Source organism: Felis catus, chromosome A1, assembly GCF_018350175.1.
Source record: "Felis catus isolate Fca126 chromosome A1, F.catus_Fca126_mat1.0, whole genome shotgun sequence".
Taxonomy (NCBI): domain Eukaryota; kingdom Metazoa; phylum Chordata; class Mammalia; order Carnivora; family Felidae; genus Felis; species Felis catus.
Window position 1 is genome coordinate 93813863 of NC_058368.1, and position 13958 is coordinate 93827820.

At 45.3% G+C, this 13958-nt stretch overlaps 1 long non-coding RNA gene across 1 annotated transcript; it reads right to left on the reverse strand.

Annotated features, from left to right (window-relative positions):
- Positions 1–21: 21 nt before the first annotated feature.
- Positions 22–13655, reverse strand: LOC123385418. Its single transcript, XR_006597886.1, has 3 exons — positions 13101–13655; positions 5728–5866; positions 22–1856 (listed from the first exon to the last, which is right to left on the reverse strand). It is a non-coding gene; the product is annotated as an uncharacterized LOC123385418 (long non-coding RNA).
- Positions 13656–13958: the final 303 nt, after the last annotated feature.

A 13958-nucleotide genomic window follows, 5' to 3' on the forward strand; every position in this document is an offset into this window, starting at 1 on the left:
TGGAGCCCGCTTCAGATCCTCTCTTCCCCTTTGTCTCCGCCCCTCCCTTGCTTTTGCACTCTCTTTCTCTCAAAAATAAACGTGAAAGAAAGAAAGAAAGAAAGAAGAAAGAAAGAAAGAAAAGAAAGAAGCACCACTTTCTAGAAAACAACTTGCAGAAGGGCACAGAGCACTGGGGCACAAGGGCTGGTTTAGAGGACTTAAAAAAAGTCAGCATGGCTCTAACAAAGCATGGGGCTGTTTCAACCAGAAGCTAGGAGACTCTCAGTGACCCTGAAAGAGTTGGCAAGCTGATTCCTCCACCCCCACTCTCCCAGCCCAATCTCCCAATGAATAATAATTCTCTTTTTGTACATAAGGCAACGATAAATCAGAGACAGAAGTCTTCAGCATGAGTGACAGCTGAAGCAAATACGGGTTGGTAAATCAGCATGAGTGTCTATTACTGGTTTTCTAGGGAAAATCACTGAAGCTGGTTATGGGAACCCGGCAAAGACGAGTGAGAAGACAGACGTTGCACCTGCAGTAAGCTGTGCTTACAGAGTGGGTTCCCTGAGAAACCAGAGCCTAAGGGAAAAGCCTGTGCACTGGCCCCCTTGTAGGGAGGTGCAATCCCAGGGAAGCAAGGGTGAGGGAGAAGGGGGAATGAATCAGGGGCGAATGTGAGAGAGGCTGGAGTCAGCCTGTTATTGGTTGCAAGTAGTTACGACTCCATCTCATGGGACGTGTTCAGTAAGACCAAACAAACTGCGGCATCTCAAGGCAGCCCCGCAGGAGAGAGGAAGGAAATCGATCTACCGGCTCGTTCCCATTCCCCACGTCCTGCTAGTAGAGAGCCTACCCTGTGGGTCATTAACCTCCCTGGAAAGACGTGCTTCAGCCTCTCCAGGCCCCTAGGGGAAGCCGAAGTGGGCATCCATCATGGTTTTTGGCCACCTGTTACTTTTGAGCCCTTTTTATATACGGAGGATGTGCCAGTTTCGGAGAGTTTGCTCTCCAAAGAAGTCAGAACGTCTCTTGACGTCTTAGATTTGAGGATGGGGTGCTCCAGGTTCTGCCAGTTAGATCCACACCAGGGAGACCTCCATGCAGAAGGAAGTGAGGCACCTCACAGACGCCATCCTGACAGGTGAGGGGAGAGGAGGCCACGTCCAGGGACCACTGCCGGAGATTCTAGTGGTGGCCTCTAGAGTCCACCCCTGGGGGTGAGTGCTGGGCTGTCCAGGCCCCGGGAAAGTGGGGTACTTGGGGGAGCCATCCTGCTGTGTAACTTGCATGTGGCTCCCGGGCTCAGAGCATCCATGGTTGATTCAATGGCCCCCACCAAGAGTCTGACAACTACTTTAAACATTTAATAAAATTCTTTTTCTGCTTAAACGAGTCAGAGTGGGTTTTGTTTCTGAAATCAAGAACCTTAAAAGATTCATGTCACCTAAAAATAAACTTGAGGTTGTCTTCAAGTCATGACATATTTTAGTTTAATGTTTATTCCATTTTTGAGAGACAGAGAGAGAAAGGGAATCAGTCAGGGAGGGACATAGAGAGGGGGACAAAGTCTGAAGCAGGCTCATGTGTGGACAGCAGCCAGCCTGATGCAAGGTTCGAACTCACAAACCGTGAGAACATGACCTGAGCTGAAGTCAAACGCTCAACCAACTGAGCCACCCAGGCACCCCAGGTTGTGACATACTTCTACTCCTAGATCTGCTTGTTTGTGTGGAGCAGATCTCATTAATTTCCATTCTATACCCTATAATCATAGAATTCTGTGGTCCTAGAGACCATTGTATTTGATCACTCACCTTTGGCTTTGAGCAGATTTTCTTACCACACCCACTGAGAGAACCGAATTTCTCCTGGAACAAACAAGATAATTTATTCTAGCTGAAATGACTGTGCCCGTCATCCAATGCGTAGGGCTGAAAGGGCATTCTTGGGAAATTTTATTTATATGAGAGACAGGTGACAGGGCTGCAGGCCATAATGTAATTGAGTAAGACACTGCTGGTAGGAAAAAAACCACAAAAACAAAAAAACAGTGACCTATTAATCTGTAATTTTCCTGCTATATCTAGCGAAACCAGGTCACTGTTTCCAGCCCTAACTTTGTTCCCTGGTCTCTTAAGCATTGAGCTGTGTCACAAATTTCCTTTGGATAAGGTTGATGAGTAAACTGTGGGGAAAAAGGAAAATGTAAGGCAAAACCCACAGGGATCTTTGGAAAGCCTAACTCCTTAAAGTAACCACTTGTGTCCCAGCAGTATAGTACGAGGATCACAAATTATTAAAAGGGTTATGGTAATGTTCTTCCTTCTAGCTCATTAAGGAGAATGCGGTGACATTTTCTTTTGATTAGGTGTAACTTCCCTCTTGAGAGGAAAGATTATCGTGGCCAGTGGGCACCAGCGTGATCTTATATTTAGAGCTATTTATTCCCCAAGGATGACTGAGTGAGTATGGGTGTTAAGTTGGGACGCGTATCAGAATCACCAAAGGATGCTATCACCACTCTCCTTCCCCGTGATTGTCCTATGCTAGGCTTTAGCTTAGAATGGCAAAGAAACAGAATGTTCTACTGGGTATAGGTCACACTACTCAGAAATATTTTATTTTATTTTATTTTATTTTATTTTATTTTATTTTAATGTTTTATTTATTTTTGAGAGAGTGCAAGTGGGGGTAGGGGCAGAGAGAAAAGGGGACAGAGGATCCAAAGCAGGCTCCGTGCTGACAGCCGCGAGCCTGATGTGGGGTTCAAACCCACGAACCGTGCGATCGTGACCTGAGCCAGAGTTGGACACACAACTGACTGAACCATCCAAAGCACCCTCTCAGAAACACTTAAATACATCAGCTGCCAAAATGGCCCTGTGCAGTCCAGAGAACTCTGCCCCAAACAGAACACACAGACATATTTTTTCAATGTTTGTTTGTTTGTTTGTTTGTTTGAAGAGAGAGGGCGAGCAGAGGAGGGGCAGGGAGAGACAGAGAGAGAACCCCAAGCAGGCTCCACACTGTCAGCGCAGAGCCCGACTCAGGGCTCAAACTCACAAACCGTGAGATCATGACCTGAGCCAAAATCAAGAGTCAGATGCTTAACTGAGCCACCCAGGTGCCCCAACGCACAGACATATTTAAAACAAATAAACTAACCTGGTCGCATCAGGGGATGCAAACCAATTATTCTTACAGAAGTATGTTTAATAGTTTGGTAAGGAGGTACTTCTCTAAAGGAAACCATTCTGTGATCACATTTCTGGGAATATTTCAGAATACTCTGGGTGGGCAAGCAAGGCAGCAAGGGTCAACCCTCAGCACGAGTAGTTCCCGTTCTCAAACCTGCCAGTGAGGACACATCCTCCACCTCCACTGAGCCAGAGTAACTGAGGCATCAGCTGGAGACCAGGAGTGTACCAGTAACTCAGCATCCTTCGCAGACAAGGAAATCTTCGGAGTGGATAAGAATGCACCCCATCCACGGGGCGCCTGGGTGGCTCAGTCGGTTAAGTGTCCGACTTTGGCTCTGGTCATGATCCCGCAGGTTGTGAGTTTGAGCCCCGCGTCGGGCTCTGTGCTGACAGCTCAGAGCCTGGAGCCTGCTTCAGATTCTGTGTCTCCTTCTCTCTGCTCCTCCCCAACTTGTGCTCTCTTTCTCTTTCTCTCAAAATTAAATAAACATTCAAAATATAATAATAAAACAGAGAAACAGCCAAATGAACCATAACACTCTCCTGATTCAGATTCAAGTTTATTGGACATTTCTCAACTGAGAGAGAGGCCCCAGGAAAGTGGTTGAGTGCTCGTGGACCCCAGAGTCAGGCCTGAACTTGCTGACCCATTAGCCACGGCAACCTTGGGCAAATGGTTTAACTCTGTATCCCTAACTGTCTGGTCAGGTTGCTTGAAAGGTGTATTGTATTTATTTATTAAAAGATTCTTACTGAAGTGTAACTGACACACAATAGCATATTAATTGCAGGCATGCATCATAATGATTCAGTAATTTCATACATTACAAAATGATCCCCGTGACAAGCGTGGTCACCATCTGTCACCATACAAAGTTATTACATTATTGACTATATTCCTGAGGCTGTACTTTTTATCCCCGTGATTTATTTATTTTATAACTGGAAGTTTGAACCTTTTAATCCCCTTCACTTACTTTGCCTGCTCCCCAAGCCCTCTCCATCTGGTAACCACTCGTTTGTTTACTGTATCTATGGTTTAAGGGAGGTCACAGCTGTAAAGCCCATAGAGGGCCCGGCACCCAGCAGAGACCGAACCATCTGCAAACACAGCCTCTGAGTTTTCCTATACAGGTTGGGGCCCCTCTTCAGAGACCCATCAGGATGTGCTCTCTGTGGAGAAGAGCAAAATGCACCACTCCATGAAAGACTAATCTTTCTAATCCACCAAATACATAGAAAGCTATTTTATTTGATAAACTCCATTTAGACGATACTTTTTGTTACGTGACGAGAACAAATGTCCCATATTTAATTTGCTCCAGTAAAATCTGAGTCCAATCCTCGTTCAGTGCAATAAAAATGTAATCCTCCTGGAAGACACGCTTCTCGTCTGCCCCACTTTGAAATTCTCATTCAAATCTGCCATTTATGTGAAATTCAGAATTCTCACTAGAATGAATATCCCCTAGGTCTGTCCAGATAGATGTTAAATAATTTATGTGAAGAGTTTAAAATTTTTTTTTAGTGTTTATTTCTTTTTGAGAGATAGAGACAGAGAGCGATGGGGGGGCTCAGGCTCCAGGCTCTGAGCTGTCAGCACAGAGCCCGATGTGGGGCTCAGAACTCACAAACTGAGATCATGACCTGAGCCAAAACCGAGAGTCGGATACTTAACCGACTGAGCCACCCAGGGGCCCCGATTTTCTTTCTTTCTTTCTTTCTTTCTTTCTTTCTTTCTTTCTTTCTTTCTTTCTTTCTTTCTTTCTTTTTTAATGTTTATTTACTTTTGAGAGAGAACGTGAGCAGGGGAGGGGCAAAGAGAGGGAGACAAAGGATTCCAAGCAGGCTCTGAGCAGAGAGCCCAATATGGGGTTCAAACTCACAAACTGTGAGATCATGACCTGAGCTGGAACTGGATGCTTAACCAACCAAATAACTCAGGTGCCCTAAATCCATTTTCAATAAGACATCCATGTGCTGTTATCCAATGACCTGGACATGCTTGGTCCTCGGAGTGGATTCTGAAGGACCCGATGCCTGCTTTCATGGCATCCCTAGTTCACTGGTGTAGGTAATTAAAGGGGCTGCTTAGATCTTTCATTCTGTGTGGAATGTCTGTCTAATTTTAGTACTAGAAAAAAGAACTCTGGGGGCGCCTGGCTGGCTCAGTCAGAACAGCGTGCAGTTCCTGATCTCAGGGTCGTGAGTTTGAGCTGCATGGCGGGTATAGAGATTACTTAAATAAATAAAACTTAAAAAAAAAAAAAAAGACTCTAATAGAGGGATAATGACGTCATGTCTTTCCTATGCCAAGCCTAGTTTTACTTTTTGGGAAAATATTGAAGATCTAGTCTCAGGTACACAGTTATTTTCATTAATGGGCTTTTATATGTTAATAACTTTTCATACATATATATATATATATGTTTTGTTTGTTTGTTTATGGAGCCATAAACAAAAAGTGATTTGTGTTCTCTTCTGAAAACAGAACTAGACTTTTGACCATGATCCCAGAGACACTGAAGGGAAAGATTACCTTGCAGGCACTGAAGGGGACTCAGTGCTCAGGGGAGTTGCATCTGTCTGCTGGTTTACAGGCAGCTTGATGAAGATTAACAAGGTGGAGTGTAATTGCTGGTTAAAACACATTTCCACAGGCTTTCCAAGTCCATTGCCTAAATGGCAGAAGAGAGGATGTGTGTATCAGAGGAATGCATTTTGAAAGCACATTACAAATAGTTCTGTTCCACACAGTCTTTCTGTCCCCCTATGCCCTCCAACTACATACTGCTCCTGACCTAGATGAATGTTGCCTGAAGAGTTATTGTCTATGTCAGCCTTTTTTTTTTTTTTTTTTTTTTAAGTTGTGGGGCTAAAAACCTTGCCAGTTCATTCATTCATTCATTGAACAACTTTTTTTTTTCTTTTTCTTTTTTTTTTTCAGTAGGCACCATACCCAGCTTGGAGCCTCACACAGGGCTTGAACTCACGACCCTGAGATCAAGACCTGAGCTGAGATCTAGAGTACAATGCTTAACTGACTGAGCCACCCAGACACTCCCCCTACCAAAGGAAACAATTTCTTAAGTGCCTAAGAAAACAGGCCATGGTAAAGAACTTCATCAAAGAAATTATTTTTGCATCAGTGCTTAAAATGTCTCTTTCTCCACAGGAGCAGGAACCAGGGAGAAGACAGAGCAAAGCGAGGCAGGAGCAGGCTGGACAAGCCCTTGCAACCACAGAAGGCCTTTGTGGTCAGCCCAAGTGAGCAAGGGGGAGAGAGAGGGCAGACCGAGGTCAGAGGAGTAGATGCAACAGGATCATGGAACCTGGACCGGGTGCTAAGATGAGAAGTCGAGGGACGATGCTGGTCAAGGGAGGGACATAACCTGACAGGTGTTTTCACAGATCACTCCGCGTGCCGTGTGACGAGTCGATCTTGTGACTGGGGCCGATACAAACTAATCCAGGAGTTCTACCTGGGCCAGTGGCAGGATTATTATTTTCGTCTTCCACTTGTTGCAAATCCAGATTAGTGTATGATCCCTCCCCTTGGTTCTACCTCAGCTGTTTCCTCCAGAAACAGCAGGCCCTTTTAGGTAATGACACTTCCCCTCCCCAGAGAACATGACCATAATGACCTAGCATGGGAGGGGAGGGGGGCGAAACAGCCCATCCTCTCATGATCTCTTAGCAAACGCATGGGTTGGCATGACCCGGAAAAGTCATGTGGCAACTATGCCCCAAACCAAGATTTTTTGACCAAAAAAAACAAACAAAAAAAACCCCAAAAAACCCAACCCAAAGATTAAAGTGACTATAGTTTTTTCTCTGTAAGGAGAAGCCTGTTTTACCAGGTTACTGCCTTCATAACACAGGCCTAAGTTACAGCCAACTGTATGGGTTTTCTAGGTGAATTATGATTGGGGCACCTTGGTAGCTCAGTCGGTGGAGTGTCCGACTTCAGCTCAGGTCATGATCTCACAGTTTGTGGGTTTGAGCCCCGCGTCAGGCTCTGTGCTGACAGCTCAGAGCCTGGAGCCTTCTTCCAATTCTGTGCCTCCCTCTCTCTCTGCCCCTCCTCTGCTTGTGCTCTGTCTCTCTCTCTCTCAAAAATAAACATTAGGGGCGCCTGGGTGGCTCAGTCAGTTAAGCGTCTGACTTCGGCTCAGGTCGTGATCTCACAGTTTGTGGGTTTGAGCCCCACGTCAGGCTCTGTGCTGACAGCTCAGAGGCTGGAGCCTGCTTCGGATTCTGTGTCTCCCTCTCTCTCTGCCCCTCCCCTGCTTGGGCTCTGTCTCTTTCTCTCAAAAATAAATAACTAAATTATGATTGAAGCACACGTGACTTGAAGTATGAACTATGCCAGGCCTTCCATGGAGGGGGCAGCCTGTTCTCCAAGCCTTCAGTGTGAACTTTAACAGCAACAGGGATGACAGGAGCCAACACTTCCTGAACACTTAGCTTTTGCCACGTATTCAACTAGATCAGGTGTCGGCAAACTTTTTCTGGAAGGGACCAGATAGCAAATGTTTTGGGACTCTCTGGGCCCTGATCTCTGTCACAACTACTCAGTTTTGCCGTCGTAGTGAGAAAGCAGCCACAGATAACATGGGAGGGGCGAACGTGGTTCTGTTCCAATAAAACTTAATTTTCCAAAACAGGCAGCAGGCTGGGCGGGGGTCCACAGGACATAGCTTGAGGGCTCCCGACTGAATGATTTACAGATTTACATGTATCAAGTTATTTGATCCTCAAAACACTGCCACTAATTTACAGATAAGGAATCTGAGGCACAGAGAGGTCACGTAACCAGCCTGGCACAGCACAGCTCACACATGGTAAAGCTGAGATTCACACCCATGCAGCTCGGCTCCAGAAGGTGAAAGCCAAGTCACCGTGAGTGTGGCTGGGCCAGGACGAGCCCCAGGCTCGGTCATGTATACGTTTCTTCTGCAAATTGATGAGTTATGTGGTTTCTTTACCTATAAGACGCCTACCTCACACAGTAATAAGGAGAATAAAATGTCAGAAAATGGAATGAACCGAACATTGTTTCCATCGGCACAGTGCTTTGGAAGAGTGGTCAAGTCACTCCACATGTTTGGGTCCTTTTGGTAGAGTATGTGAGGGTGGTGGTGGTGGGGTGTCTCTGGGTTACTGGGGACACCTGCGTCTGCCTATGTGTGATCATCTTGGCAGTTTATACAAGAATGGTTGCGTTAGCAGCCTATGATTTTTCCGCTGCTGTTCTTTCCTCTACATACTTCCTGCAATTATTGTGAGAATCAAAGGGAAGGGAAAGAAATAGAGCCACTTATGGAGAATAAGGAATGTTAACAGAAATTCTGTAGTATGCATACAGGGAGAAACTTTATGCTTCATGTTCTTTCTCCAAAAATATAGATAAGTATGCGTGTTCTTTAACAGCTATGCTGGAGGTTTCTTGGATTTTTTTTTTTAATAATGTTTATTTTTGAGACAGAGAGAGAGAGAGAGAGAGAGTGCAAGTTGGGGAGGAGCAGAGGGGAAGAGAGAGAGAGAGAGAGAGAGGAGAGAGACACAGAATCCGAAGCAGGCTTAAGGCTCTGAGCTGTCGGCCCAGAGCCCCATGTGGGGCTCGAACCCATGAACCATGAGATCATGACCTGAACTGAAGTCGGACGCCTAACCGACTGAGCCACCCGGGTGCCCCTGGAGCTCTCTTGGATTTTTAAGAGATGAATAAAAATGTTTGGAGCTCAAATTTAATTATTATTTTGGAGAGCCAAATTTTTATGATTCAATCGACTCCATCTGTGTTCACAAGCTAAGTCAAAAGGAAAGTTTGCTGGGTTACATTTTCTAGCTCCCTTTCTGTGTATCATTTGTAATACCACGTGGCTCCCTTTTTAGATAAGTCTACTGAAAAAAACTAATGTCTGCAATGGAAATTTATTTTGTGTAGAACTTCTGTTTTTTCTTTTCTGTATTTTTGTTTCAAAGTTTTACTTACTTTTTTTAAAAAAATTCTTTTTAGATTTATTTATTTTTGAGAAACAGAGTGAGACAAAGTGTGAGCAGGGGAGAGGCAGAGAGAGAAGGAGACACAGAATCTGAAGCAGGCTCCAGGCTCTGAGCAAGAGGTCAGCACAGAGCCTGACGCAGGACTCGAGCCCAATGAGATCATGACCTGAGCCAAAGTCAGACACTCAACCGACTGAGCCACCCAGGTGCCCCAAGTTTTACTTTTTAAAAATTTTTTAATGTTTATTTATTTTGAGGGAGAGAGAGAGTAGGAGAGGGGCAGAGAGAGAGAGAGAGAGAGAGAGAGAGAGAGAGAGAATCCTAAGCAGGCTCCATGCTCAGCATGGAGCCGGACACGGGGCTAGATCTCATGACAGTCTGCTACGATCTGCTCATGATCTGAGCAGAAATCAAGGGTTGGATGCTTAACCAACTGAGCCACCCAGTTGCCCCTAAATTTTCATTTTATTAAAAAAATTTTTTTTAATGTTTATTTATTTTTGAGAAAGAGACAGAGACAGAGTACGAGGGTGGGGAGGAGCAGAGAGAGAGGGAGACACAGAATCCGAACCAGCCTCCAGGATCTAAGCTGTCAGCACAGAGCCCGACACGGGGCTCGAACTCATGAACGGTGAGATCAGACCTGAGCTGAAGTCTGATGCTTAACGGACTGAGCCACTCAGGCGCCACAATAAACATTTTTTTTTTTTTAAAGAATGCTACATAAAGTTACATGGATATAACCTTCTGAGATTGACTGTTTTCTTCCGCATAATTCCTGATGCATATATCTGGAATTCATCCTTTTTATTGCTGAGTAGTGATCCATAGTACAGATGCACAACAATTTCTTCAACTGTTCACCATGGAAGGACATTTGGTTTATCTCCAGTTTGGGATATTATGAGTAGAGTTGCCATGATTATCCATGGACAAGTTTTTGTATGAACATAAATGTTCATTTCTCTGGAATAAATACCCACAAGTATCATTGCTAGATTATACAAAGTGCATGATCAGTTTTCAGGAAACTGCCAAACTGTATTCTCAAGTGACTATGCTATTTCATCATTATTTATCTTTGAAGTATATGTTAAACAGGAAAACTCTTTGTGAGTTCAACATTAACTGTAATATCAAGTATGCATATTTTTAAAGATTTAACTCAATGATATCTTTTGTCATCTGAGAAATTACACAATTCATCTTACATAAGATCTATTGTTAAATTATTTTATTTTATTTTTAAGTACTTTATTTTCAAGTAATCTCTACACCCAATATGGGCCTTGAACTCACAACCATAAGATCAAGAGTCACGTGCTCTTCTGACTGAGCCAGCCAGACACCTCATATTTTTAAAAAAAATTTTTAATGTTTTTATTTATTTATTTTTGAGACAGAGAGAGACAGAGTGAAAGGGCGGGCCTACGCCAGCCGACTCCATCTTGTTCTGTGTCCTTCACCTAGACCACGCCTCCTCCCCTTGAGTAACCTCCCGCTCACCCATTCAAACTTCCTGATCAAAACACACCCAGCGACCTGCGTAACAGGACTCTGACCCTTCCCCAGCCAATCGGCCAAGGCCACGCCCCTTCCCCAGCCAATCGGCTGCCCCTAGACCCCTATAAAACCTTTGTGCTTTTGAAACTCGCTCTCTCTCCCTGGTATCTCACCGCTGCATCGGTGCAGGTAGGGGATTGAGCTCGAGCTAGCTCGAATAAAGGCTCTTTTGCTTTTGCATCGGACTCGGCTCCCTGGTGGTCTTTGGGGATCACGAATTCTGGGCATAACAAGAGCATGAGCAGGGGAGGGGCAGAGAGAGAGGGAGACACAGAATCTGAAACAGGCTCCAGGCTCTGAGCTGTCAGCACAGAGCCCGATGCAGGGCTCGAACTCACGGACTGTGAGATCATGACCTGAGATGAAGTGGGAAGCTCAACCTACTGAGCCACCCAGGCTCCCCAAGGCACCCCATATTTTTAACTCAAAATCCACCCAATGGTGGAGGAGAATTTAAACCTCTTCGTGTTCCTACTATTGAATATACTTCATGTAGGGGATCTTTACTGATATTTAACCTTTCTCATCTTTCAAAAACAAGACAGTCTCCGCTGCATTCAAAAATGTGTTATCCTCAACAAAGGTCAAAATGAATAAAAATTAAATTGCTAATGTGCTGAGGGAGCCTGGGGGGTTTAGTTGGCTAAGCGTCCAACTTCAGCTCAGATCATGATCTCGCAGTTTGTGGGTTCGACCCCGCGTCAAGGCTCTGTGCTGACAACTCAGAGTCTGGAGCCTGCTTCGGATTCTGTGTCTCCCTCTCTCTTTGTTTCTCCCCCAGTGGCGCTCTGTCTCTCTCTCGCTCAAAGATAAAATAAAACATTAAAAAAATTTTAAATTGTTAAGGCACTGAAAGAAAATGTGCTTTTCTCCTCTGTTTTTACAAGTGGAGAATACAAAGCACAGTGAAATCAAAACTTTCCCCCCAATATCCTATAGTTTAAGAGCAGAAAATACAAGCTCTTAATTGGGTTGACTCCAAAGGTGCACTTAAGAAAACCCACAAAAGAATGCGATTTTTATCCTTCCTTTTCTTTTACTTCATGTAGGTAGACCAGAAGATCAAACCACAGAAACTTTTTTTTCTAAACAAAACAAAACAAAACAAAACAAAACAAAAAAAATCAAAAAGTGCTTGGAAGTCAAGGTGGTATTCTCTATAAAGGAGCAAACAGATACAAGGGTGACTGGGGAGCACGATCTCATGGACCGCGAAAGAAAAGATAGCGCGTGAGCTCAGCTACACTATTTATGACTCAGCTGACAAATGTCTGTGGAGAACTGACTGTATGCCAGACACTGGGCTGGGTGTTGTGGGGAGACGGGAGGCCACAGGCTATAGGAGGAGAAGTATAATGCCATCCAAGCACTTTCTGCCCAGCTGTGCCACACGTGGCTCCCCCGTGAAGAGGCTGGAGAGAGGGGCGCCTGGGTGGCTGAGTCAGTTAAATGTCTAACTTCAGCTCAGGTCATGATCTCACGGTTCATGAGTTCAAGCCCCGCGTCGGGCTCTGTGCTGACAGATCAGAGCCTTGAACCTGCTTTGGATTCTGTGTCACCCTCTCTCTGCCCCTCCCCCACTGCTTGTGCTCTCTCTCTCTTTCAAAAATAAACATTAAAAAATTTAAAATAAGGGGCGCCTGGGTGGCTCAGTCGGTTGACTGTCCGACTACGGCTCAGGTCATGATCTCACGGTTCGTGGGTTCGAGCCCTGCGTTGGGCTCTGTGCTGACAGCTCAGAGCCTGGAGCCTGCTTTGGATTCTGTGTGTGTGTCTCTCTCTCTCTCTCTGCCCTTCTCCTACTCACACTCCGTCTCTCTCCATTTCAAAATTAAATAAACATTAAAAAAAAAAAAAGAGGCTGGAGAGTGACACAGGACAGCATATACCTAGGTGACAATAGCCCACATTTGCACTGACCTCAGGACAAATGCTGGGCAGACAGCTTTATACATATTACTTGTTCAGTCCTGTGAGGTCACTGTCATCGCTCCATTTTACAGATGAGGACACTGAGATTTGGAGAGTTAGTAAAATATAACATGTCATGGGGCGCCTGGGTGGCTCAGTCGGTTGTGTCTGACTCTTGATTTCAGCGATGCGTGAGTTCGGGCCCCACATCGGGCTCTGTCCTGACAGAGCAGAGCCTGCTTGGGATTCCCTCTCTGTCTGCCCCTCCCCGACTCTCTCTTTCTCAAAATAAATAAACATTAACAAATAAAATATAACACGTCATTTACAACTGTCTGGTTTTCCATGTGCACTGAAAATGCCTCCCATCCACATGATCTTTCCTGCCCCGAGGATGGCATGCCCCTGTCCACAGAGGTGCAGCCTGACCTGGGAGGCAGCTGTGGGCTACAGTCTCCTTTGACCCCATGTGATTTTGGGCCAACGTCATCTTTGACCAAGACTTGTATACATTAGTCGCTGCAAACCGAACTCATCCGAGCTCCAGGAAGCAGGAATCAGAGCGTTCTTCCGTTCTAGAGAACACAATCTCCTTCACTCTTGGTTTCCAGCTTTATTTAGACACAGGACTCCCCTTTCCAACATTTTACCCTGAGGGGGAAAAAAAAAAGGAAAAACAAGGAATTGTTTTGGTTGAAGAAGGTAGGGGAGTGGCCAAGGTCTCACCGGTTCTCACCACTTTCCTTCCCTGGAGGCTGCCGAGGGGCTGAGCAGTTACTGCTGGAAGCCTGGCTCACCCTTGGCTCTTCTCTGAACCTGAGATGCATGAAAGTGTCATCCTGTTGGCCGCAACCATATGAAAGTCTGGTGAGAAGCTGGAAGTGGCACCCAGGTGTGCAGACGAAGGAGGCCACCCCTCACCTACTAGGGCACGGGGGAGTCCCTGGTGCCCACACAGTCTGGCTGCACCTGCTCGCTAACCCCCGGCTTCCATAATTACATGCACCCATGTTAACATGCAGGTATTTCCCAAGCAGTAAAAAGTTAAAGGGGCGCCTGGGTGGCTCAGTCGGTTGAGCATCTGACTCTTGATTTCTTTTCTTTTCTTTTTTTTTTTTACCTTTTTTTTAAATTTTTATTTTTTTTCAATACATGAAGTTTATTGTCAAATTGGTTTCCATACAACACCCAGTGCTCATCCCAACAGGTGCCCTCCTCAATACCCATCACCTACCCTCCCCTTCCTCCCACCCCCCATCAACCCTCAGTTTGTTCTCAGTTTTTAAG